This window comes from Siphateles boraxobius, unplaced genomic scaffold, assembly GCF_051911475.1.
Source record: "Siphateles boraxobius isolate OS27281-9 unplaced genomic scaffold, OSU_SipBor_1 26, whole genome shotgun sequence".
Classification (NCBI taxonomy): domain Eukaryota; kingdom Metazoa; phylum Chordata; class Actinopteri; order Cypriniformes; family Leuciscidae; genus Siphateles; species Siphateles boraxobius.
The window spans coordinates 10,967,091-10,994,307 of NW_027508876.1; the positions used below are offsets into that span (position 1 = coordinate 10,967,091).

The 27,217-nt window shown below is 41.4% G+C and overlaps 1 protein-coding gene across 2 annotated transcripts in view; it reads left to right on the top strand.

Annotated features, from left to right (window-relative positions):
* Positions 1–1,103: 1,103 nt before the first annotated feature.
* Positions 1,104–27,217, top strand: part of myripb (myosin VIIA and Rab interacting protein b) — a 526,191-nt gene continuing 500,077 nt past the window's right edge. Inside the window, exon 1 of one of the 2 annotated variants that reach the window (XM_077244339.1) lies at positions 1,104–1,442. The gene's annotated coding sequence lies outside the window, so the exon portion shown is untranslated. The remainder of the gene's footprint in view (positions 1,443–27,217) is intronic. The other variant, XM_077244338.1, reaches the window with a different exon arrangement.

Consider the following 27,217-nt stretch of genomic DNA (forward strand, 5'->3'; position numbering starts at 1 on the left):
TAAGGGGCTTGCGTGAATCTGAGCAGCAGCTGGATCCCCTAATCTCTGTCAGGCTCAATTAGAAGTGGCTGTTTGTGGGATATTTGAACTGTGATTGTTGTTTATCCTAATTCTCTTCTGTTATTTTCTTCACATCCACCGTGAAGCACTTTAGTTAGTCCCCTGAAGCCTGCTGCTCTCAGCAGTTTCACTGCACTGTAGCGATAAGGAGCTAAGGGTTGTCTTGCCTTTCTATTTTATCCTTTTTCTGGCTGCTCTCCAAACCACCATCATGAGGAATGTGTTTACAGGTTGTATGGATGCATACTGATAGATTAGACTGTTGAGACTATGTGTGTTGACGTTTAATGTGTTAATGAGAGTCAGTGCTTTCTGTCATTTCTATTGTCTCTGTCTCCTCATCTTATATTGTGATTCAAAGGTCCAGGGAATAAAGCACTTATAAGGCACTGCATATCCAGGGTTAATTTTTTTTCTTTTTGTCAAAACTTTTTGTCACCTGCCAATAGCGGGTAAATCAAGAAAGCCAGCCATAAGTACCAACTATTTTATTTACTTGTCATAGCCTGATTTGAAACATTTGGTGCTTGGCGAGTGATACTTTAAACCTTGCTCCATGCAGTCAATACATTTAATGAATGATTTAACTTTCTGATTTAAACACTGCATCTGAGCATAATAGTAATTATTTTTTTTCATTGAATAAAACACACATTTTAGATTGAAATGATTTGTGAAATACCTATCTATCCATCCATCCATCCATTTGTCTAATCATATTCCTTTTTCTATAACTTCATCCAATCATCAATCCATCTAACAACTGAGTTACTTAGGCTATATTATCTAGCTGAAAGTTCCTGGACTCACAAAAATGCCAAATTAATTAAATGTTGCAGCTTTATTTTAATTAAGCTTTCTGATATGAACTGCAAAATTACCAATTCGATTACCTCGCTTTTCAGTCGCCTTTACTTTGAGAGAGCATGGAGTGCCTGGTTCTGCGTGTTAGGATGTTTCAAAAACGGGCAGAACCCTACGATGTGATTGGCTGATCAGCGGGATGCTCAGGTGTTGGAGGAGGATGCAAGCAGCCGCTGGATGTCACCATGTGTCTGAGAAGAGATAGCCACACTGAGGGGGGAAAGAAAGCTGTCTGATAAAGGGCTAATACATTTTTAGCCGTTTCATTTATTCATCAAACAATAACTTATCCGCTGCCGATATTTGTAAATAGCTATAGCCTATTGCTGTAAATAGAAGGAAATCCTGTAAATCATTTCGCACCAGTCGGCGCCCCTTAAGTCAAAGCGCGTGACTGTGTGTGCCTGCGTGGGAAATCACAGATCACCGATCAATGGAAGTTAACCGAGCCAAACCCGCCTCGCTGTCAGCGCGTGTACGTCTGTAGCCTGAGGACATTCCGTGGATGTTTATTTCACGTAAGTTTGAAGCAGATGCCACATTGATTCTGTTTGGATCCTATTGCTTGAGCTGTTTGAATCGTTAATGAATGTGCAAAAGTTTCTGTGTGAATCGTACTACCAATACAATGAGAGGATGGAGGGAGGTGAATGTTTGTGCGTGTGAGAGTGTGTGACCACGCGTGTTTATTACAGTCATCGATTTATTTTACATGCAAAGTGTTCTAGGTGCACCTGACTCATTTAGTCATCTGCCTATGGAAAGCCGATTTAGCGTTCACTTAAAAAGGTCAACTGTAACGCCGGTTTCACACTGCACGCGTTAGCAGAGCGTAAAGCCCAATTTATACTTCTGCGTCGAACGTACGACGTAGCTACGTCGTAGGCTGTGCGTAGCGCGCGTACCCTTCGGCGTACCCTGACGTGCACCTCTCCAAAAATGTCCCAGGCGCTTGAACCGCGCGGAAAAGCAGTGCGTAGGGTGAGCGGAAGCAGGAGACGCGCGTTTTGTTTGCACACTGGCAGCGTTTGACCCGCGCGGCTGAACTGTACTTTATAATGGGTAAGTTGGCATTGCTTTATTTCGTTTTCAAGTACATTTAGCTTATTTTATTAATTCATATATTATATAACGTTTGGTTCATCTTTGTTTTTGTAGTTTCGGCAACAAGTTTGTTTTTGGACATTTGTTTTCTTTTTAAATTGATGAAGGTCATTTGATTGACTGTTTAAAACACAATAGTTATCATTAATGCGATTTTTTGGGTAAAACTGCTATGTATTTTGTCCATGATCAATGCATTGTCACTTTAATTCAGCGTAAGCGGCACTGCAAAAATAGACTGGGCGCCGAAACTATCGCGGCACTGCTGCTCCTGCTCTGCTCCTGCCATGCACTGCTGCGCCGCCTCTGCGTGCGGTGTAAATGCTCTAATCTGTTAACATGGGCGCCGGAAAAAAATATGCGCTGCTTACCCCTAAAATCCACTGGATCCGTCTACGGCGCGGAACGTCAGCTCCACGTTTTTGATGCGTCCCTAGCTCGGCGTCAAAGTCCACTGGAAGCGTCTCAGACGCATTTCAGCAGCGGAGCGTTGGTGACGTCTTCATTTTTCCTCAGAATCGGAGCGTTGTTTATTTGTTGTTCATTTGTCTTCTTTTGGCTCAGGAGCAGACAGTTAATTGTGCTACCTTATTGATTTTTTTTCTTCAATTTTCCTCTTTGTGCTTCTACAATAGGTAAGTGGGTTACTTAAAGTGAATTCTTTCTATTAGTTTTTTCTGTTGTTATTTCCTACTTGGTATCCAATCAGAGGCATTGTTGTCCAAACTGTAGGGATGCGGAGTCTCCACAGGGTGTTTATTTTGAAATTGATAGTGTTTTTTGACTTTTATTTTGTATTCACGGTGCGGCTTGGATGCGGGTCCGTCAAAAATAGACTAGGCGCCTATCTGTAGCGAAGCGGCACGAAGAGCCGCTTCTGGGACGCTTTTGAGACGAGCTGCGACCGCAGCTGGTGGACTTTAGAGCATTGACTATAATGGCCGCGATTAGCTGCGGGATCCGCAACGCTGACGTTCCGCGCCGTAGACGGATCCAGTGGATTTTAGGGGTTAAGCCTGTTTTATGCTTCTGCGTCGAATCGACGGCGTACCCCCGCAGACCCCTCTGCGTCGCCGTGAACCCCTCCGCCGTAGCTCGACGTGCACCTCCAAAAAATTGTAACTACGCGTTGAGGCGACGCAGACCACAAGGGCTGTGATTGGTCAGATGCACCGCGATGCAACTCAACCTGACGCAGAACCATAAAACAGCCACGACGCCGTAGGAGTGACGGCGTAGCTATGCCGTGGAGTTGACGCAGAAGCATAATGAGGCCTTTACGCTCTGCTAACACGTGCAGTGTGAAACCGGTATAAGGCCAGAGACACACTGGCTGCGTGACGTGAGCGTGGCATTTCTGTTGCATGTCAGCTGCGTGGCGGCTGTGTGGCGTTTTCTGTGTCTTTGCACACCACAAATGTGTCTGATGCGGCGCTGCTGCTGCTAGGTGACGTACAGGGAGGGCTATCTCGGGACATAGTCGCCGTTTATATATGTTTATATAAACAAATATATAGCCTACTGATACAGCAAAGACAACGTCAGCAGTATAGACTGCAAAATAGGCTACAGAATATTTTGTTCTGTATTGACAGGTGCAATATTTGAAAATCGAAAATTATTATTATTTAAAAAAAATATATATATTTATATGCATTTATGTCAAAACCTATAGACTTTTAAAGGGGTCATATAATGGTACATTTTTACAAGCTGATTGTACTGAAATGTGTGTTTGCAGTGCCTGTACACAACTATCTTATAATGATAAAAATCCATCCAGCGTTTTTGTTTTAATTTCCTTATATGTTTTCCCCTGCCTCAAATTGAGCCATTTGATTTAGTGACTTTAGTGATAAAGCAGACGCCCCTCCCATGATTGTTAATTGACAGCAGCGTTTCAACACAGACCCGCCCTGAGCGAGCTGTCATCGTAGTCCGCCATTGTTGATACACTGGAGCTTTTCTTGGCTGTAATAAGGAACACAGCAGTCATTTTGGTGTTCCTAAACTCGAACCGCTGAGTTTTATTTTTGAAGGGAATATTCCCAACGATCTACGTCAATGCTTTTAAGTTTGCACAAATCATTTCTCACCAGACTGCTTTCTAAACGAGGGTCAGTGTAAATCTGGTTTTGCTAAGAAGCTGGCCCTGAAAACAGAATCGGTACCAACTATTCGTGTTCCTACTGCACCTCCAGAAGAAGTAAGTGTAACGTTTTATTAACCTTTAAATATTAATCTTTGCAAATCGCTTGCACGCTTCACAATGAATGCGGGCTAATGTTTACACTCAGGGTATATTGCGCCATGTTTTCTCTGTAACGTAACGACGTTCTCAATATAATTCATAATCCCACATTTATAATGAACAACGCGTTATGGTTAATGTGTTATTAAAAACCCTGCCAGTACATATGAAAATAGATCAAAGTGACATTACGTTAACCAACCATTCAGAAACGTCCTGTTCGAGCCTTAATTGTCGAACTTCTTTGCGGCCGTCATCTTGTTCCGGGTCTGACTCCGGTTAAAATTGATACGGTTGCACAGATGTGTCCTCAGAGACTCCATTCTTTCTCCAAAATATACCCTAAACTGTTGTCAAGGCAACACTCCACCTGTGGTGTCAAAACGCCCCACAGAACAGAGGGGCGGAGTGAGCAAAGCTCATTATCATTTAAAGGCATATGCACTAAAACGGCATGCTGAAAACAGAGCTGTTTTTGACCAGGTAAAATTTGTGTTTTCTTACAATACTAATGAGAATTTTTAATAAAAGTATATTACAAAGTTTTCATTTAGACCCTAAAGATTCATATTAACTTGTACAAAAATGGCATTATATGACCCCTTTGAACATAAAAATGCAATTTATTAATATGTATTTGTGTCAAAATGACATACACATCTTTTCCTATTCTATTTTGCCTGGAAGCGCTTCCAACACGCTTGCGTGTCGCGTGAAAAATTGGTGTCGGTTCTATTTCTAGCATGCACACGTTTTCGGCGCCTGAGACGCACATGTCACGCAGGCAGTATGCAAGCTCTAACCTGTTAACATGGGAGCCGAAATAAAAACGGACACGCCACGCAGCTGAGACGCTCACGCCACGCAGCCAGTGTGTCCCCGGCCTAAATGAGGGCTGCTGTTTGTTGATGGTGCCTGGTGCCTGATGACTGTGGCTGAATCCGAAATCACTCCCTAAACCCTCATTCACTATTCCCTACGTTAGTCCACTAATTATTGTTCACTTGAGGGAGTGAATGAAAACGAGAACGCGAATTCAGACAGTCGTTGAACGTACATCATAATATAATGTAGACAACGTTGAATAAATAAATTTTCGTCAGGTTAGATACTGATAATTAATCACTCAAGGGTTTTTTATTTTGAAAATCGACCGGATCCTCAATGCCGTTCTGTGTCTGACTTCCTGCCCGGTACGATGTGCTCTGTGCTGCTTGACGCGGCAAGCAGCGAAAATAGACCTGCTACCTATTCTCTGCGGAGCGGAGCGGAGAGACGCTTCTGGGACGCTTCTGCGTCCGCAGCTGGTGGACTTAAGAGCATTGACTATAATGGCCGCGATTAGCTCCGGCATCCGCGACGCTGACGTTCCGCGCAGTAGACGGATCCAGTGGATTTTAGGGGTTAGAGTATGCATCGATCTGCACTTCAGATTCTGACCGGAAATAGTAGACCGTCCGGGTATCTTTGGAACACTCATTTCAACATACTACGATTTGGGACGAACTAATTCTATTTTCGAATACTATTTAGGACGAATAGTATGCGAATTGGGACTGGGCCACTGTATGTTGACAGCAGAGCATGCGAGCGGAGCGGTGTGGCGCTCAGCTCAATAATCCTCTCTATGCGCGAGCGCTCCACTCAGTCGCTCGCGTCCCAAGCGAACGCTCCACTGATGAATCGCTCACGCTAACCGGTGAAATAAATCCCGCTCAAATCCCGCTCAGACATAAAATGTCTCTGTAGGCTACTTGCTTTCTGTTTGTACTTTGTAATGAATATCTGGAATAAATGTATAAATTACAGTAGCTAGGATTGTAAATAGAAGTTATTTCGGGGTGATTCTGAATAAAAGTCTGTTCTTTTTATTCATTTAAATGCATTAAATCAACTTAATTAAAAATCATGTCTAGCCCTTTGGCAAACTTGCCTATTAAATGCAATAACTGAAAAGGTATATTTGATTTTCGTTATTTTATTTCCGTGAACATAACTGTAGTTGCAATACAGGCATATTAAAACAAACAAGATGAAATGCATGTAGAACTCCACGTCTGGACTATCATGCTTATAAAAGTACACACAGGTGAAATGCACTTAACAACATCTTATAAATGTATAAATTACACCTGGATTGCTTTCTGGCAATGTGACGCTTTAGATTCCAATATGAATCTTTAGCACCTTTCACACAGCATGTTGATCCCGGGAAATTGCCGGGAAATTGCCAGAACACCTTCTGTGTGAACGCAAACACGACCCGGGATTGATGCCGGGATCGATGCCGGGTTGGGGACTTAGTAACATTGCCGGGATCAGTCCCGGAACGCGCGCTGTGTGAACAAAAGCCGTAACCAATACCGTGTCGTGATGATGACGCTGAAGTGAAGTGAAAGCAGGCTAGTGAAACGGTACGCAATGCGCTAGTTTATGAACGAATCAGAGAAAAAAATGCACAAGCGTGGTTTCTCCACAGAGAAATCGCAGCTCATAAGCAAACTATAGACGCTGTTGAGACATTATGTGTCAAATTGATGTCACGTGTCTTTACGGAATTTTTACGGGTTGTGTGTGAACGCACTCTCTTGATTCCGGAAAATCACTGGCAGTGTGAATGAACAAAAATTAAACGAACCCGGGTCAAATCCCGGGTCACTTTTTCCGTGTATTTTCCGGAATCTCTGTGTGAAAGGGGCTTTAGCAAACTCTCACAGTCTCTCCACACTCCCTTTCAATTTGTCCTCCCTGCTCGTTCTTAACTGTGATTTTTACTGTGCATTTATGCATAAGGCTCGCAACTTCCTTAAAACAATATTTGATCTCCATAACCAACCCACTATTGCTTTAGCTAATTCACCGATTCTCGAACTAGCAAATCACAATAGGGCATTCTGGGTAGAGCGAGCGGCGCTGAGCGGACGGAGCGAGCGGAGCGGAATCTTCAGAAAGGCGCTCTCCGCTCAGGAGGAAGTATTACCGCTCCGCTCCGCTCACATGCTCTGGTTGACAGGCAGGTAGCTCGGAAATTTAGTATTTTTAGACCACTTCTATTATTGATTGTTATCAGGATGTAAAAAGAGTTTCAACCAGTAAAATAAACAAGTGTTTATAAAAATAAAATTACCCCACATTTAACTAATGGTGCTTTCAAGTCATCTCGTAAATACCGTTACGAGTTGAACGCACATGAACGGCTCCACAATGTGTAAATATGAGTGGGAAGCTCGGGATTCTCTTTAAGCCCCGATCTTTACGAGTTGGGGGCGTGTCAGTGAGAAACATGGAGGAATACTACAATACCGAAAGGTATTTAGCAGTGATATTGTCAGGCTTTTCTTTTTACAGCGCATTAAGCTAATTGCCTGCACAGAAGATGATGGCATATAACAATGCAGGGGCGGAGAGGCAATCAGGAGAGTCGGGACTTTTCCCGGTTGGCCGGTATGTTTCGAGGCCGCGGGGGCGGGTCTGATAATAGTTATACATTGCAAGTTCTTAGCAACACCATCCGACGGTCTGGTGTGCGACCGCTGCCCGCTTGTCAAATTGTGCAGCCTCTTTGCTAAAGCCGTAAATAAATGAATCGATCTGCAAAATTTGTTTGAGTTTTTAAATGGTCTAGTGGTAGATCTTTTGCCAAGCATGTCAGAGGTTACGGGTTCTAATCCGCTCTCGTATAGTTTTTTTTTTCTCTCATCAAAACTGAATATGTTCATCAGTCGTTACAGTCTATATCAAGCAGGGACACGTTTGTGTGCATTTTATTTTGTGATTTCACCGGAATGAATAGAGAGTCTTCGCAATGGCGATAGATTGAAGAGCGCGTCCGAGTGAAGACTGCGTGAGAAGACTCCACAAGAGAACACTGTATCCATGCAGCTGATGGCAGCGGCAACGAGCGCTCAGTTTGATTTCAAAAACAACACATTTTAGCGCTAGATCTCTTATTTAATAGCGAACTAAATGAATGCTCTGCTAGTTAACTGGAGAGGTTTCATTTATTTGTATTATGTACATCCGTGCCTCAATGTTTCAAAAAGTGGTGGGGGGCAATATCGATCCTGAGAAAAATTGGTGGGACACGATTTCACTGGATCTAAACAAATCAATCTAACCATAGATGTGACCAGTAGTTGTGGCTTTCTTAATCTATTTAAAATAATTTTGCAAGGGTTCTTGCAAAAAAAAAAAAAAAAAAAAAACCTGGGCGGTGGTCTACGAAATTTCCCGGTAGATTTTTTTGTCCCACTCCGCCCCTGTAACAATGTAATATGTAACAATAAAGTTTGCAGTAGTTCATAAATTAATTAAAAACATAAAAAAGCAAAGCACACCTGATGCACATTCCTTTGTTCTTCATTTTCTAGAACTAGAGTTTAAGAACCTTGCTGTATGTTTGTGTTATTAATTAAGAGAAAATACACTGTCATCTTGCTCCAACGAAAAAGACTTGAACGCACCTGCCGTTGTAAACATGACTTCCCACCTCGTAAGTACGAACTTCCCAGGAGGAATTGAACGGACATTAATTCACAACCACAGAGGAGAACCTTCAGGGCCCTCAAGAGAGGCCTAAACTATTGTCAAGTTAAATCACCTTTATTTTTATAGCGCTTTTTACAATGCAGATTGTTTCAAAGCAGCTTTACAGTGATCAACAGGAAAATAATGATTAAATTAGGGCTGTATGATATTGAAGAAAAATGCGATATGCGATAGCTGTAATACGATATTGCTTTAAGTGTATAAAATTAATGTAAATTATATTTAAATATATTTAAAATGAAAACTAAGATGAAAAAATTTAAAATTAACATCAAGGGGGTAACAATTAGTTACTAGGGGTGGACAATTAGTTATTTTTGTTATTTTAATTAATTTTGTTATTAAAAATAAGAACAAAGAGGCAAATTACAAACAATAGGACAAATACAATAAAACCAAGTTACACATTAAATAAACTGCTTTAGGTTTTTCAGGTAGGCTTACATTAGATTTATTTAGCAGTAACATTCAAGTAAGAAACTACAGAAACTGAATAATCAAATGTAAAACTAAACACTGCATAGTCTTCATATGAATTAAATGTACATTGATTCATAATAAAGCTCTTCAGTCAAGAGCAGTGAGTTATTTTCTCTTTATTATTTGTTGTTTGACAGACAGCTGCAGGTTTACAGTATAGGTTGCTGTCACTTTAAGAAATAATGCATGGATCACACTGACACGCATCCGATTTCTTTCCCAACGGTTCACGTTCACTTAACACATAACATTGTTTACATGAATACTCACTAGGCTAGGTGTTCAGCTGCAACAACAGTTACATCACTTGCCCACCGCGGCACCAACCTCTACCTTCATTTTTCTTTTTTATAGTAATGAAAATCATTTACTTCAGTTAGAGAACAGACACTGGAATTAAAAACTGAACGCGTCTTCTCAATTCAGCTTGAGCTGATCAAGAGTCGCAGAATAGTATAGGAATACTATACAGAATAGGAGTCAGATTTCACCTCATTCTTGAATGACAAGATAATGGCCGAATATTTGGTTTCAAAAGGAAATCCTATTTAAGCGAGTTTGTGCCTATTTAAGCGAGTTTGTCATTGTACTGTTTAGGGATGCACTGAAAGTTTGGCTGCCGGAAATTATCGGCGGAAAATGGCATTTTCGGTTTTTGGTCGAAAGAGAAAAAAGGCCAAAAATATGCCACCCCGCCCCTCTGTGTTCGGCGATCAGGTTTCACTCTGGCTCTGCATGTTTTGTGACTTTGTGAGCGGCTCCGCTTCTGAAGATGCACAACTTCGAGACGTGTTCCCGCTGTGTGTGCTGTGCTCTATGCTCCGTGTTCGCAGTGTGTTCTGCCCAGTGTTCCGCTGCAACCTCTCTGTGTGTGTTGCTGCACTCTGCTCAGTCGCTCACGGCCCAAACGCATGTACTGCTCAAGCTCACCGGAATGGCACTATGTCCACTAAAAAACGTGCCGACATGAAATTTTGCTGGACTTGTTTCTGTTTGCAATAGCCCTGTGCTGTAACATGGTGTGTATAGCCGTGCTGGGCAACGCTGGTAAAATGACGATACCCTCTCCTTCACTGATCCTCTCCCTTCTATCTGCCCACATGCTTTGATAATAATTGCTTTGTAGGACTACTTTATTTTGATAATAGGTCAAACAAAAAAAATCTGATTATGCTGCATAGAACTGAAAATTTTGATATTAATTCAATGATATTTAATATTATTTTAATATACAGTAGGCCTATTTTTTTGTCCAATTTTTGTGTTACGTGAAATAACAGTGTGGTTATTTTATTTTATAAAATATTTTTTTATTTTTTGAATTGAATTTTTTTTTTATTCAGATTCATTAAATTATTGAATTTAATTAAAAAGTTTAATAATAATACAATAATACAAAAAAACAAACAAATTTAAAATAAGAATTTTTTTTTTTTTAAATGGTAATTTTCGGCCAAGTGCATCCAGAACTTTCGGTTTCGGCCCAGAATTTTCATTTCGGTGCATCCCTAGTACTGTTTTGTTGTTGTGTTTTTAATTAAGAATAAGAATGAACCCTGAACCCACCGTTCAAGCAATTGCCGCACCCAAATTGTTATTATTCCGCACAGGCATTCATAAAAGAGGACCCCCCCCCCCCCCCCACAAAATTATTTTGTTTATTTTTTTTTTGAAAATGACAGATCATTTCGCTTGATAAGACCCTTATTCCTCGGCTGGGATCGTGTAGGGCCCTTTGAAGCTGCATTGAAATTGCAATTTGGATCTTCAACCCGTTGGTTCCCGTTGAAGTCTATATGGAGAAAGATTTTCCTCAAAGATCTTAATTTCTTTTCGACTGAAGAAAGAAATACATGAATATCTTGGATGACGTGCATGAGTAAATTACTGACAAGAGTAAAATAACTCTTTTTAAAGTCAAGCAAGTCACACGTAAGTAACAGTTGCAAGTCGCAAGCCATCCAGTGTATCTCTGCAAAGTCTCTTAAATGTCTTAATCATTCAGATATCGCAAGTCGTTGTTCTCCCCTTGCCAAATAAAGCAACATGGTGTGGTAATTTCAAATGACAGTAAAATGGACAAATCATATCATCCCTCTAAATGGGTGGGGTTTTTCATCACTAACTTTGACAAATTGCCTTCGGGAAAACTATTTGCGGGAAAACTATTTGTGGAAAAAAGCTGATAAAATACTAGCACTGTTCACTATGGAAACTGCAAGTAACATGAGGATTGTTGCTAATTCTTTTAATCTACACCATTTTCAAGATTAACTTTTAATAGTTAATTGCCAAGTTAATTGGCAAAGGAAGACCTACACCAGAGCTTAATTTGGTGCAGAAAACGTCTCGGTTACGTATGTAACCCTCGTTCCTTGAGTAGGGAACGGAGACGTTACGTCGGATGACGACGAATGGGGGTTTCGCCTGGAAAGCCAATCATCTTCATGTATTACAAAACGAGCCAATGGCGATGAAATGCCATGGGTCTGCGGAATTTGCATAGCGTATCTCCGCCCCACCGCGTGGGTATAAAAGGAGGACGGCGGCAACATGAACTGAACTCAGGCGTCTACCCAGCGGTACAGTGGAAGTGGCAGGTCCCCGTGTAATCACGCCACCTTCACAGCTGTATTCCAGTGCCCTGCGAAAGTCTGATCCCCCTGTCGTGATACTGGCACGGACGAAGGAGTCCTACTTAACACAGGAATACCAAGGTGCACTGGGAACCATATCTCAGAGGAAATATGCCGCAGCATGCCTACCCGTAGGGCGGACTTAAGAAGACACATATGGCCGGGGGGCTTCATATGGAGGAACGCTGGAGCGACCAGCCCGAGGGGTGGCAACTTTCAACTCAAGGACTGGCAAAGTGATTGCCAAGGGAAAGACACATGCTCAAGCAGGCTTACACTGGGAATACACATGTGGGGGTTACTCAGGGGAGGAACCATGCACACGGAGGCCCCTAGCCGACGCACAGGCAATAGACACTGGCGCCAGCGTCAACAGTGCTGGAGGAACTCAGGGCTTCAGAGAGGAAGGCTCACCTGAGGAATATATATCGCACGTATCCAGTCCGTGGAGTGGAATGGCGAGCAAGTGAAGACACCTGAAGGGGTCCAGTACTAGCTAACTGAAGCGAGTACACGAGAGGACACAGGCTCCACTCGGAGATTATAAAATCTGGCGAATGTGTTGGGTGTCGCCCAGCCTTCAGCTCTACAGATGTCTGCCAGCGAGGCGCCATGCGCTAGAGCCCAAGAGGAAGCCACACTCCGGGTGGAGTGGGCTGTCACACCAAGGGGGCACGGTCGGCCTTGCTGTTGGTAAGTCAAAGCAATGGCGTCCACTATCCAGTGGGACAACCTCTGCTTTGAGAGAGCCTTTCCCTTCAGTCTCCCACCATAACAGACAAAGAGCTGGTCTGAGGTCCTGAAACACTGCGTCCTGTCTATGTAGGCACGTAGAGCGCGTACTGGACAGAGCAGTGCCAAGGCTGGGTCTGCCTCCTTCAGGGCAGTGCTTGCAGGTTCACCACCTGGTCCCGGAAGGGAGTGGTGTGAACATTGGGCACATATCCAGGCCGGGGTCTCAGGATCACGTGAGAGTGACCAGGCCCGAATTCCAGGCACGCTTCGTCAACGGAGAATGCGTGCAGGTCCCCTACCCTCTTGATGGAGGCCAATGCAACCAGGAGCCTGTCTTTATAGACAGGAACTTAAGCTCAACTGATTGCAGAGGCTCAAAGGGAGGCCTCTGTAAGGCTTTAACACCACAGAGAGGTCCCAAGAGGGAAAGAGAGGAGGGCGAGGAGGATTCAGTCTCCTCGCTCCTCTCAGGAACCTGACGATCAGGTCGTGCTTCCCCAGAGACTTACTTTCAACTGCTTTGTGATATGCGGCAGTAGCGGCCACATACACCTTCAGGGTGGAGGGAGACAGCCTTCGCTCCAGCCCATCTTGCAGGAAGGAAAGCACGACAGTGATCGGGCATCTCCTGGGGTCTTCTCGGCGAGAAGAGCACCAGTTGACGAAGAGGTTCCACTTCAACGCATAGACATGTCTAGTGGACGATGCTCTAGCGGAAGTGATGGTAGCCGCCACCGCTGGTGGCAGGGTACTCAAACCTGCCTCGTCCCATCCAGGAGCCACACGTGGAGCCTCCAAAGATCGGGTCGAGGGTGCCAGAGGGTGCCCCCTCTCTGAGAAAGGAGATCCTTCCTCAGAGGAATTGGCCAAGGAGGTGCTGTCACGAGGAGTATCAGCTCGGAGAACCAGGTCCGGGTGGGCCAGTACGGCGCAACCAGAATGACCTGCTCCTCGTCCTCCTTGATCTTGCACAAGGTCCGTGCGAGAAGGCTCACTGGGGGAAACGCATATTTGCGTAGGCCCCGCGGCCAGCTGTGCGCCAGTGCATCCGTGCCCTCGGACAGGGAGTAATACAGGGCGCAATGGGATGAGTCGTGGGAGGCAAACAGGTCTATCTGTGCATCCCCGAACTGGTCCCAGATCAGCTTGACCGACTGGGGATGGAGTCCCCATTCACCAGGAACGGGCCGAAACCGTGACAGCTCGTCGGCTGCAAAGTTCCGATCTCCCGGAATGTAGATAGCACGAAGGGACCTCAGGTGCTTCTGACTCCATAAGAGTGGCGTGTGAGTTGCGACATACGGCGGGAGCGTAGACCACCCTGACGGTTGATGTACGCTACTGTCGCGGTATTGTCTGAACGGACTAGTACGTGTTGACCCTTGAGCAACGTGCGAAAACGGTGCAGAGCAAGGCGTACTGCCAGCAACTCGAGGCAATTGACATGCAGAAGACGCTGGGGTCCTGTCCAGGAGCCCGCGGCAGCATGTCCGTTGCACATGGTACCCCAGCCCGTGGAAGAGGCATCTGTGGAGACAACAACATGCCTGGAAACTCGTTCTAGGGGAACACCGGCCCGTAGAAAACTGAGGTTCCTCCACGGGGTGAAGGTCTGACGGCAGGTCGGAGTTACTGGAACTCGGAGCGTGCCATGATGCCATGCCCACCTCGGGACTCGATCGCGAAGCGGTCTCATATGAAGCAATCCGAGCGGCGTTGCCGCGGCTGCAGATGCCAAATGCCCCAGGAGCCTCTGAAACAATTTCAGTGGGACCGCACTCTTGCCATCAAACTGTCGAAGACAAGTCAGCAGTGAGTGTGCGTGCTCGCTCGTAAGCTGCGCGGACATAGCGACCGAGTAGATCTCCATACCGAGAAAAGAGATCCTCTGCCCGGGGCAGAGTTTGCTCTTCTCCCAGTTGAACCGAAGGCCCAGACGGGCTAGGTGCCGGAGCACTAAGTCTCTGTGTTCGCAAACCTGATCTCGAGAGTGAGCCAGTATTAGCCAGTCATCGAGGTAATTCAGGATGCGAACCCCGTGTTCGTGAAGGGCAGTGCTTCTCAAATAGTGGGGCACGCCCCCCTGAGGGGGCTTGAAGCGATGCCAGGGGCGCATGTGACCTCAGGGAACATGATTTTTTTGCAACGAAGAAGAACTCACAGCACAGAGTACGAGATATGAAGTGCAGATAACAAACCCGTGAGACACCATGGAAAAATATTTAACAGGGATGAAAAGAAAGGCGGAGAAAGACGGAGATAATGAGACAAACGTAAGTCTCCCTAAAGCTAAGACGAGGAACTATGACGAAGCGTATGTAGCGCTTGGCTTCACTGTGACTACGGTGGGAGACGAGGAAAGACCGGTATGTTTACTGTGTCTAAAAATGTTGGCAGCGGACAGCATGAAGCCAAATAAATTAAGGCGTCACTTAAAGACATTACACCCCAATCACGCTGATAAGCCGCTTGAATTTTTTCAGCGAAAACGTGCCGAATATTGTCAACAATCGCCCCGATTTGTGAATGCTACTTCAGCAAACCAGCGAGCACTGTTGCTGATCAATTTGATCAATTTGATCAATTTGAATTTATTATTATTTATTGATTATATAAAAAACAAATTTAGTATCAAATGGTCAAAAAATGTTTACAGTTTAAATAAGGATTTAATTTTTTTTTCAGGCAAATTGATGCACTTTAAGTCTTTTCTGTTACAGCCTAAAAAACATAAGTCTTTTCTGTTACAGACTAAAAAACAATGTTAATAAAGTTATTCTTTGTTGTAAGTTGATCTATATTTCTTTTTTATGTTAATAAGGATACAATGTTCTGCAGAGGTGTACTTATAACAATTTTATAGACAAATTATATTATTTACAGTCGTGGCGGAGAGTTGGGGGGCACGAAATGTTTACTTCTTCCTAGGGGGGGCGTAACAGAAAATAATTGAGAAGCACTGGCGTAGGGGAACAAGGGCTGCCTCGACGACTTTCGTAAAGACGCGAGGAGACAGAGCCAACCCGAATGGGAGAACCGCATACTGGTATGCCTGCCCCTCGAAAGCAAACCGGAGAAACGGTCTGTGTCGAGGTAAAATGGAGACATGAAAGTAGGCGTCCTTCAGGTCTATCGCTGCAAACCAATCCTGTGGCCGCACGCATTCGAAAATGCGTTTGGCCGTGAGCCTCTTGAACGGCAGCCTGTGAAGGGAGCGGTTCAAGACGCGCAGATCCAGGATCGGCCGTAACCCACCGGTCTTCTTGGGGACAATGAAGTACGGGCTGTAAAACCCTGACTTCATCTCGGCTGGAGGGACAGTCTCGATTGCACCCTTCGCCAGCAGGGTAGCAACCTCCGCTCTCATGATAGGGGCATTGCCACCGACCATAGTGAAGCGAACTCCCCTGAAGCGGGGAGGAGACCGTGCGAACTGAATCGCATAACCGAGCCTGATAGTTCGGGCGACCCAACGGGACAGGCAGGGAAGCTCTAACCAAGCTGCCAGAAACTGAACCAGCAGGGTCATGCGAACCACAGGCGTCACCCCGGAAGGGCAGCGGAGCGGATTGACCGGCCCAGGCGAGGGTGGCATACGCTGACGAACGTACACGGGAGGTCAAAGGAGCCTTCCATGACTTCGCCAGCTCCTCATGCACTTCCGGGAAGAATGGTATTGGGGTTGGCTGTGGCCGTGAGGCGGCAGCCGCACCCAAAAACCAATCATCCAATCAAACCAATCGCCCAAACACAGCGGCCCGGGAGAGCATGGCCGTCATCTCGGGATCTGATACGGACAACGCTGGAACTCCAGAAGGAGGCAACGCAGCCGCATCGTCACTTCCCGATGACTCGTGCCCGCCTTGTGATGCCGCGATCGACATCGAGTCCTCCTCTAGAGCGCCGAATGAAATACGCGGGGCATCAGTAGATGGACCTGGTAAATTCACCGCAGCACTCACGGGTTGCAACACTGAAGAGGGGGGTGTGGTCCGAAGAAGCATCGTCGGATTGTTCCACACCGTCACCGTCAAGTCACCCTGTCCACCAGCCGAAGTACCACCTCTCGTGGAGGGTGTAGATCGGGGTGTGGATGAGGGGACTCTCTCTCGAATGAGATCATTGAGTCTCGACCTTAGTGTTGCGATGGCCATGTTCCCACAGAAGGAACATGAGTCATCCACAAGCGCTGCTTTAGCGTGCTCAAAGCCCAGACACGCAAAGCAGCGATTGTGCCCATCAAAGGAAGACAGGAATCGACCGCACCCAGAAGAACACGGGCGAGACATCTTTAAAAAGACGTGCCACGTGCAGCTCTTTTAGAGAGGAAAACTCAGTGATGCTGAGGCGACCAGGGAGAACACACAGACTGGCAGATCACTGCTCAGATCGCAGGCAATGTGAATTTCATCGCCATTGGCTCGTTTTGTAATACACGAAGATGATTGGCTTTCTAGGCGAAACCCCCATTCGTCGTCATCCGACGTAACTCGGAGTGACTACGAAAGGGAACCAAAGCTTCTGAAAGCATTTCAACCCCATAAATTACAAGCGATTCTCCTGGATGACAGCAGCAAACAAGTAGCAAAAGCTTTACTGCTGGAATTGTTTGCTGTTTGGGTATATATATAAATATATATAAATACATATATGTTAAGCTTAATTTTTATAAAACAGTCATTTTGCAGAATCCCTGGTCAGTAAATTTACCAACTCAGTACCATTATGCGCATTTTTTTATAACTCTCACTGTGCCGTTTGCCTGTCAAGTCACGGTTCGCTACTGCACAACCATAAACTTGTTCTTTTTCTTCTTTTCTGCATTCACTTCAGCTCTTGCTTGCATACTAATAAAATTGATGAATTTCTATCTGCTATATGTAAAGAGTTAGCTCAAAGGGGAAATATTAATAATAACTCATAACTTGTTATGATTAATTATGAATATTTGGGTGAGTTAATTGGATTAACTTGATGTAGCTAAATTAATATTACAATCAATTAATCAGTTCGCCCAACAAACTCTTTTGATTATTCATTTATTCTAAGAAAAATGTATCTTTCATGGCCACAGAAAAATAATTATTTCTTATTATGTACAGCGCTTAGAGCATGTAACAAGATCAAGATCGTAAAATAATCTTAGTTTCAAGCAGAGAATCAGAACCAAATACATATTGTGCACAAGTTGTATTAACTAAATCACAAAAATAACTAAACTAAACACACATACATACATACATACATGCATAGGTAAAATGGTGAGTGACATAATTAAACGGGAAGCAGGAAATGGAACTATGAAAAAGATCCATTTAACTATTAAAAGAACAATCAGCTTATCATTTTCAGAACACCTCATTTTTGCATGGCCTTTGCAGTGAAACATTTCGTGTGAAGTTCCAGAAGAAGGATTTTTGATGGTCCCATGAGTAGGGCTGTGACGATAACTGCATTACCTTAATACCGCAGTAATGAGATGGCTACCGTGGTGTTTAGGTCATCACCGGACTTTATTTTATTTTATTTTTTGTGCGTGTGCACATTTCGGGTCGGGTTAGGGTTAATGTTTATTGAATAGCCTCGGGTTTGGGTTTGTAACTAAGAAAAACTGTATAGGTTATACATATAGTTTGCGTGCTGTGTGCTTGCCTGCTTGCTGTGTTGCAAACGCTTGTTGGAGAGCCCCGCGAAAACCGAATCAGCTGATGCGCCGATAGACTAGATAAGACGATAGCCTTATCAAGAGGATTTGACATTAATGTAGGCCTATAAAATTATAATTACTAGGCCTATTACTTTTATTATTAAATGAATCGGCTATTAGGCTACAATTCAATTTCCCCGCAATAATTTTATAGCGCATCACCCCATAACCGATGCACTGCGATGAAAATAAAAGATTGGTTAGATTAGCTTACTCCTCATTTCTAAAACAACTTGTCTAACACAAAATACTTCTCTTCTAATTTTTCACTACTTCTGGACAGCAAGAGAAATATTAAGAAAATAAATTAAGACCGTTATATAGCCTACCGTTAGCAGCACGTTGAAGTATAGATTCAGCTCTCATTGTCTCTGAGAGAAAATACACCGTTAATGCAGCGTCAAATGTTTTTACTTTCACTTTCTGTATAGTGAATAATTGACTGGGGTTTAAGACTTCTTCATCACTGCCGTAACTCTAGAGCCAAGTTTGCACATTGCTTAAGTGTGATATCCACTGAATTGCCTTCATGGTTTAAAATGTAAATATTTCCAACATTGTGCCAAAATTTCCTTTCAACAATCAACAATTCCTTTCCAATCAACAATTGCTCGCAAAATGATTGACAGAGATTTAGATTTTGCATGCACATTCCCCGTGATAACATCACGTAAATTATTAAATAAATGAGTAGCCTAAATAAACAAGTACGTTAAATCACACTAAATATATATATAGGCTATACAAAATAATTATTTATAATTTTTATTTCATCATTATATATCATTTATACAAAAATCAGATGAGGACGGTGCTGAAACCATCAACTTTCGATGCTGTTCTCTGCCTTCATAACTCGTACTGAGAGGGATGTATTTGTGTAAATAGTTGTGCAACAGTGTGCAAACTTTGTTTTGAAGTTATATGTTTGAGTTCCAGAGGAATTTGTGACTGTTAGGGTACGAATGTTCAACCACAGCAAAGTTTCGTAATTGGTAAGTCCGTGCTTATTCTTTTTTTTCTTGTGTGCTGACTGCTGAGGGGGCCGCTGTGCCTTGGTGAAACTGTGTTTGTAGCTACATTAATTTTTCGGGATCCTTTGGGCTTGGGTCGTGTAGCAGACCTCTAGTGTGCATGTGTGCGCGTGTGTTTGCGGTTAACCGCCAAACCGCGTGATATGTTGCTGCTCCACCACGGTAAAAAAAATCCCATACCGTCACAGCCTTACCCATGAGTCTCAATCGATTTCTTCAGACCGGACTGAAGAAATGGTGATGAATTTACGTGGTTGGTTTGACTCTTTTCCCCTGGCTGGAGTGCAGGTTGAGGCCGGAGAGGACACGCAGAGCAAACAGAAGAATATAACAAATAATTGTGTCTGATTTGTCTCAGTCGTTACATGAATGAACTTTACATGCTTAGCTTCAGTGGTTGCCCACTGAAGCTAAGCAGGATTAAGCCTGGTTAGTACCTAGATCGGAGACCTCCTAGGGGAAGGAGGTCTGTGTGGATCCTAACGCCCCAGTATAGGGATGAAGACACTATACTGTCAAAAAGCACCATCCTTCGGATGAGACGTTAAAACGACGGTCCTGACTCTCTGTGGTCATTAAAAATCAAAAAATTAACCCGGCATCCTGGTCAAATTTGCCCATTGGTCTCTCTCTATCTTCATTGGCTCCTAATCATCCCCATATATAATGATTGGCTTCATCACTCTGTCTCCTCTCCACCAATAAGCTGGAGTGTGGTGGGCGTTCTGGCGTAATATGGCTGCCGTCGCATCATCCAGGTAGAGCTGTGCGATATGACAATATATATATTGGATTTACGATATAAAAAGTCTATCGTTTCATATTATGCTCTATCGTTTATATCGTGGTGTCGCAAAAAACATTGTTTATGGCAAAACTTTTTCATCATTTGCATGACTGCAATCTTATACCCTGCCATGGGGATGCAGGCAGAAACATGAATAACTTGGCGAGTGAAGGGGTGACAGAACCGGGTGGCTCCGAGCAGGACCAGCCAGAACACTGAGGAACTCGTTCCTAAACGAGGGGCTACCTCTGTAGTATGAAACATGGTTTGGTTAAATTTCTATATGTTTGGTTGACTATTTTATTTCGATAATAAATATTCAACGATGTCAAGTTAGCAATGGTAGAACGTGTGCGTGTGAGGCATCGATCACGGGAAGTTTTGTCCTTCTGAGGAACCTGTTACTCCGTAATTTATGGTCATACGGATAGAAGCAAGAAATTATTCAAAACTGTAAAGCTTTTGTAAAATACAGAAAACATACAGAAGCACAATGCTGTTTTCTGTCGTCTCTGTTTCCTTTTTGTGAACTTAGTTTGGACCCCGTCGCATGAAGCGAAGCTCAGCAAAAAAAAAAAAATGTTTTTGTTAATCTGTAATTTTAAAGGGAAATAGCCTATATTTCGTGTATAGTCCTATATATTAGTTGTATAGCCTATATTTAGTTTTATTCTGTTTTCTCCATTCACAGAATCGCTTTAAGTGCGTGATTTGCATTGTGTGAATCCATGTTCTATACTATCCTGCAATTTTAGCTGGTTTCAAAAAACAAAAAGTTGCATATTACCTGCTGAAATGCAGGCCTAATTGTTTGACAGTTGGTGACATATACAGTATAGCCCTATCCTTGGAAAACTAACGCCAGCGCATTGCCATTGCGACTTGCCTGATGACTTGACAGCTGAGCGCAGGCATTTCACTCACGTTGGATAGGCTATGCGTAAATATTACATTTGCACAGTCTATACTATTTGAATTTGTGATTGGTTCACTGGCAAATTAAAATATTTAACAGAACGATAAAATAACGATATTAACCGGTTAATGGCCATTTCAAATAAGCATGTCTGTTCAGAATGATTCAATTTGATTTTGTTTCCTTTTCTGGTTATGTTCCTGTCAAAATTTCGTTCGTTTGTTTTCATTCATCGAACAGGTTCGGAGCCCTGATTTATGCTACATTTTAAACTTGAAAGTACAATGTTTACATTTGGTATTTTATATAGCAATATTTTATGTTGGACCTGTAATCATTTGTTTTTGAAAAGTGTTTTATATTTCATTGATATTTTATATTTCTACATTCTTAATCAAACATCAGCAGTTCTAAATAAAAAGATAAAAAATAATCACATATGAATGAGTACATTTTTGAGTATATACTTAATATATACTCAATACATATTTCAACTCTTAATTGATTAAATTTACAGAAAAGGTACTATATCGTGATATCGTTATCGGGATGTGATATGACTTATATCGTGATATGAGATTTTGGTCATATCGCCAGCCCTACATCCAGGTGGATGCTGCACATTGGTGGTGGTTGAGGAGATTCCCCCTTCCATATGCAAAGTGCTTTCAGTACCCAGAAAAGCGCTAAATAAATTAAATTTATTATTAGATGTAAATATAGTTTTTAGGAATAAATGTTACGACAGCTTGCCATACTTTCCCCCTTCTGATCACAATGATGTTATATTCTTTCCAGAGAGAGCTGATGGTTTTACATTCATTCATACTTTTTTGCACAATTGCAGTAGTATTCCTCTGTAAATCCCAGCTGAACACATAGAGAGTTTGCGGAGAATGCATCGTGTGAATGTAACATCTGTCTGTCACTTCATTTTGCCTCATGGTTGCGTTAGTGGTGGATGAAGACAGCTCAATGAATCAACCTCTCTGCAGGCATTGAGCCAACCTGCCTGCACAGCTGCTTTGATTCAACATGACAGTGTATAATGACAGACTAATGCCTGCTGTTTTCGCTGCATTGTTTTGGGGATGTACAGAACACACACCCATTAGGAAGAGTCACAGGACCGCTTATAGATCATAAGTACTGTTGTGATGGAGATTTGGTCACAAGAGCAGGGAGAGTTAGTGACTTACTTTACCCATAGTACTAGTTCCCATTTTAGACATTGCATGTTGGTAGGGTTTTCATAGCTGTTTAACCATTGAATTAGTGAATATACCTTTTCTTATAGTATTTTATTACTCAGCTCTTTGGAATAATTAATTCTGATTTGCCAATCTCAGCATTTTGTGGTCAAATATTTTTTATATGATGACTGTTAAACTGCCTAATTGACCGCTGTACATGACAAGAGCACAATATAATAGTTTTGTGTTTCTCAAATCAATATTTCATGTCCATTTATTTATTTCCTTGCCAAGTAGTCACATAAAAAGCTGGACAATGTGCAGTCATAATTCCAAAATAAACCCCCTTCAGGGTGATTTAAGACCTGTATTGAGGTTCAGTTGTGGTTTATGTAAGGGATAATGTACATCCAGCTGGTGGTTATTTTGAGAGAACCAGCAGCTGGATATACATTATCCCACTTATTACACGGCTACTTGTCACATAAGTGAATAATTTGACACGAAATATTGATCCGAGTTGAAATATTTTATTAGGTCTTTATACGCAAAGCTTCCGCGGAGAGAACCATTGCAGCGTGGAAAGTTCAGACTAAACGGATATTTAAGAGATACGGTATACAGTCATATCACTTATTACACAGCATTTCACCACATAAATAATTTTGGGTGTAAGATATATTGATTTCAGATTAAACTGTTGCAAAATCGTTCCTGTTTGTACAAAACAATAGTCACAAAATGGCAGCAGCTGCGTTTGTATGAAACAAGAGAGAGCAAGTCCACGTTAATGAATGGCATAATTAAATAACTGTACACAAAATATTGAATCAACTGAGTTTGAATATTTTATTAGCTCACCAAACGCAAAACTTCCACGAAGAAAAACCGTTCCTAGCAGGCGTATAACACTGTTGAATTAGTGACCCGGATGAGCCTGCATTATCTGTTTTGAGCGGTTGTTATCTGGGAATAACTTACCGCTGGATGGCGCGATTGACGAATCAGAATCAGGTATTCCACAGAGCCGTGTAATAAATTGAGATAATGACTGTTAATTACAATAATTGTGAAGCTAGAATCCTGTGATCCAACTCTTTTGTGTAGTGAAAACTTGCAATCAGGGTATTTTGAGCAGCTCTGAAAAATGATACTTGAATCAAACACTGCAGCATGAGCTGAAACAGAGGCTAGTCTTACGTTTGGGATAGTTACGTTTGAGCCTAAAAGAGAACACATTTTCTTCCTCTCACCAGTTTCATAATTTAGTGCATACAAACAACCCAAATGACAAAGAGAGAAAAACAATTACTCCACACAATGTTTCTTATTTGTAGGGCGAATTTATGCCTGATCTCTTTCTAAAGAAAATGGCAGACTGTTATTTATGAAACCTGGGCATTGCCATTGACAATAATGTACGTTTTTTTGATTATGGCTACATAGTAATTTAATTTGCCCCATTCGCGAATTAACCTTCATGCCATTATGATTAACACTTTGAACAGTGATTAGTGCTTGCTAATGCCAACATTACTATTACTGATGATGTTTGTGCAGTGGACATGAATGATACCTCAAATCATGCAGCCTCTACAAACGGTAAACCATTAAAAAGTTTTGTTATAGATTAAAGAGTTTATGTATTTTTTTTCTTAATAGCCTGTACCCAGTAAGTGAATTTTTGACCATGAACAGATGATGTTTACAAAACAACAAGGTTATGTTGGGTCATTGTATACTCTATGCATGTGCTGCAGCTGAGATGTCCACCAGGAATCTTGATTGTGACAGTGGCCTCTAGAACAACCTTCCTCTGCCGCACACAAATTCCCCTGTGCTGTATTATTATTGCTTCTCATTCTGCAAAATATTTTCTCTTTTCATCCTCAGTGTGCTACACACTAGCCAATAAATAAATAAATAAAATTACAGCATATAAAAATAACTTTTAACAGTTACTCTATTCAATGTCTGATTAGAAATCCTTTAAAAGACACTGTATTTTGACTGTTAAATTCAATGTTACATATGATAAGTAATGCTACAGATTGTGAATTTAAACATTTATTGGTCTTTGCATTTTTTTGCTTATGTTTTGTGAAAACCTATTAGATTACCAGCCTAGCATATTGTTAGCTGATCAGCCTGCTAGCTTAGCCTATAACCTATGGAAAATTACAGTTGTATTGCATGTTTTTCATGCATTACAACCTCATTCCTACACGGATTTAACTCTACAGGTGAGCTGAATCTCTACAGAAACACATGTAAAAACAAAAAGAACTTAATGTTAATCAGGCAATTTATTAAGTAGTAAGTTTATGTCCAGTATATGCATAGTTAGCTAGCACTATTGGATGTATCTATCAGACTGAAAAAGTTTTTGTGAAAAGTTTTCCAGGATTTTTGAATATAGAGGTGTGTTATAAGTTTTGGGTAGTTGTGTGTGAAATTAGACTTCCGGATATTTGATTATTTCTGAAATGCTGGCGAGAAAATAGTTCCTTATATATCTGTTTATATATCTATATATATATCTATATATCTATATATCTATATCTATATCTATATATATATATATATATATATATATATATATATATATATATATATATATATATATATATATATATATATATATATATATATATCTGTGTATGTGTGTGTATTTGTTGTAAGCGTATGAAAGAGAAGATTGTAAACAGGTGGAGTGTAATGTGATTGGTGGAGCTTAAAGGGCACAGCTGACTGAGTCATCACCTAGAGGCTGCATTTAACGTCATACACTCTCTCTCCTTCTCTTTGTCAGCATCTCTCCCCCTCTCCTTCTCTGTAAAACCATCTCTGTCTCTTCCTATAATTGGCCCACCTCCTTCCACATAGTCTCCTCTTGTTTCCTATTTTATTTCATGGCTCTTTATCAATAAGCAGCCACACACACAGTACACCCATTAATGTGCACCCCAACAGCTCAGTTACCAGAATAAACATCTATGTTTGATATGTCCTATAAAAATCCTGACTAATGTACTGTAGCCTTCCTGTTTGTTATAGTGCATATTTCTCTCACCCTCTTTATCTTATCTGTCTGTCCTTTATTGTTCGCCTCTGCTGAACCCATTCTGAATTGTCCTGATCTCTTCTATCCATGTAGGACTTTAATGAGAGAGAGAGAGAGAGAGAGAGAGAGAGAGAGAGAGAGAGAGAGAGAGAGAGAGAGAGAGAGAGAGAGAGAGAGAGAGAGATTTGATTTTTACAATCAATTTATTAAAATAATTGGAAAAAAAATGTTAACATTTTAAACAAATTTACACACACACCTAAAAAATAAATAAATAAATAAATAAATAAAAATTATTTTAACTCTCTTACAAAAACAATTTCTTCATCATCAACTGAACACAGAGCATAGTTACAACACCACTGCATTTCAAAAGCTTTTATCGTGCTCATCAATTTATGAAAATTAAAATCAATAAGAATTCCTGATTTTACCATATTTTTAAAGACTGATACAACATCTTGACCTGACTTCTCTTCTATCTTATTTCTCATAGTGATATAGACAGCATATTTTGCTTGTCCCACAATAAAATTAATGACCTGACATTTGAACTTTTGTTTTGAACTGTAAAAGAAACCCAAAATATAATCTTGCTTTGAAAAACAAATATTAAAAGAATCTAAAAAAAACACTTAAGTCAAAAAGAGGGTTAAGTCGATTACAGTCCATAAAACAATGAAAAATGGTCTCTCATTCGAAACAAAAAGGACATTTGTCACTTACAGTGAGGTTTAAAATAGATACAAAGGCATTTACAGCAATAGCAACATGTAAAATCCTCCATTGCAAATCACCAAGTTTCTTTTTTAATGGTGGTTTGTAAAGTGCTCGCCAAACAGGTTAAGTTTCAGAATTAATTCCTAATTTTTTTCTCCATGCTTTATCTGTTTTAGTACTTAAATTACACTGATGGATAACTTTCACAATGCATTTATACAATATTTTCCCTTCTACTGTACAAAAATCAATATACTCATTAATTACACATTTTAACAGGGGGCTATTAAGACAAGACTCCTCTATAAAAGGGCAAATTTCCAGATCTGGAAAAATATCTTTATGGTCAGGGATTAAAGTCGCTGCACCAAACTCTTCTAAAAGTGTCTTCTCTTCAACAGTTAACATTTTTTTCAGTTTTTCAAGAAACTTCTTTGCAAAGCGTATTGATCTAACTCCTAAAAGGATAGCAACTTTTTCAGCTCTCAGTAAATTACATCCTGATTCATTTATGATGTTTTTTAAGCTTAAAAAGCTTTTTTATAACATAATATATGTATTAAACTAGGAAAATCTTCTCCCGAAATATCAAACCTAGCTCCAAAAACAACTGGTTCTTCCAACAACCAATAAAGAGAAATTGCTGGTTCCATCCACCTATGTTTAAAGAGATCCCACACTTTGAACAAGTTTTGATAAAAAACAGGGTTCCCGCGGATCCTTAAAAAGTCTTAAAAAGTCTTAAATTAGATTTTTTAAATATAAGGCCATAAAAAGTTTTATAAAGTCTTATTTTTACTTATGAAAGGTCTTAAATTTTAGATGACACTTCGACTTAGACATATCTAAATGTTTTCCAAATTAAAAAGTCTTAAATTAGATTTTTTAAATATAAGTCCATAAAAAGTCTTATAAAGTCTTATTTTTACTTATGAAAGGTCTTACATTTTAGATGACACTTCGACTTAGACATATCTAAATGTTTTCCAAATTAAAACTATCTAATACGCGTAGTATTATTTTTTATTATTCTATCTTTGGGGATTTGCTTGTTCACGTGACAATTCGCATCACATTTGCGGCAGAATAACGTCTGTCTCCTGCACGCGAGAGAGGAG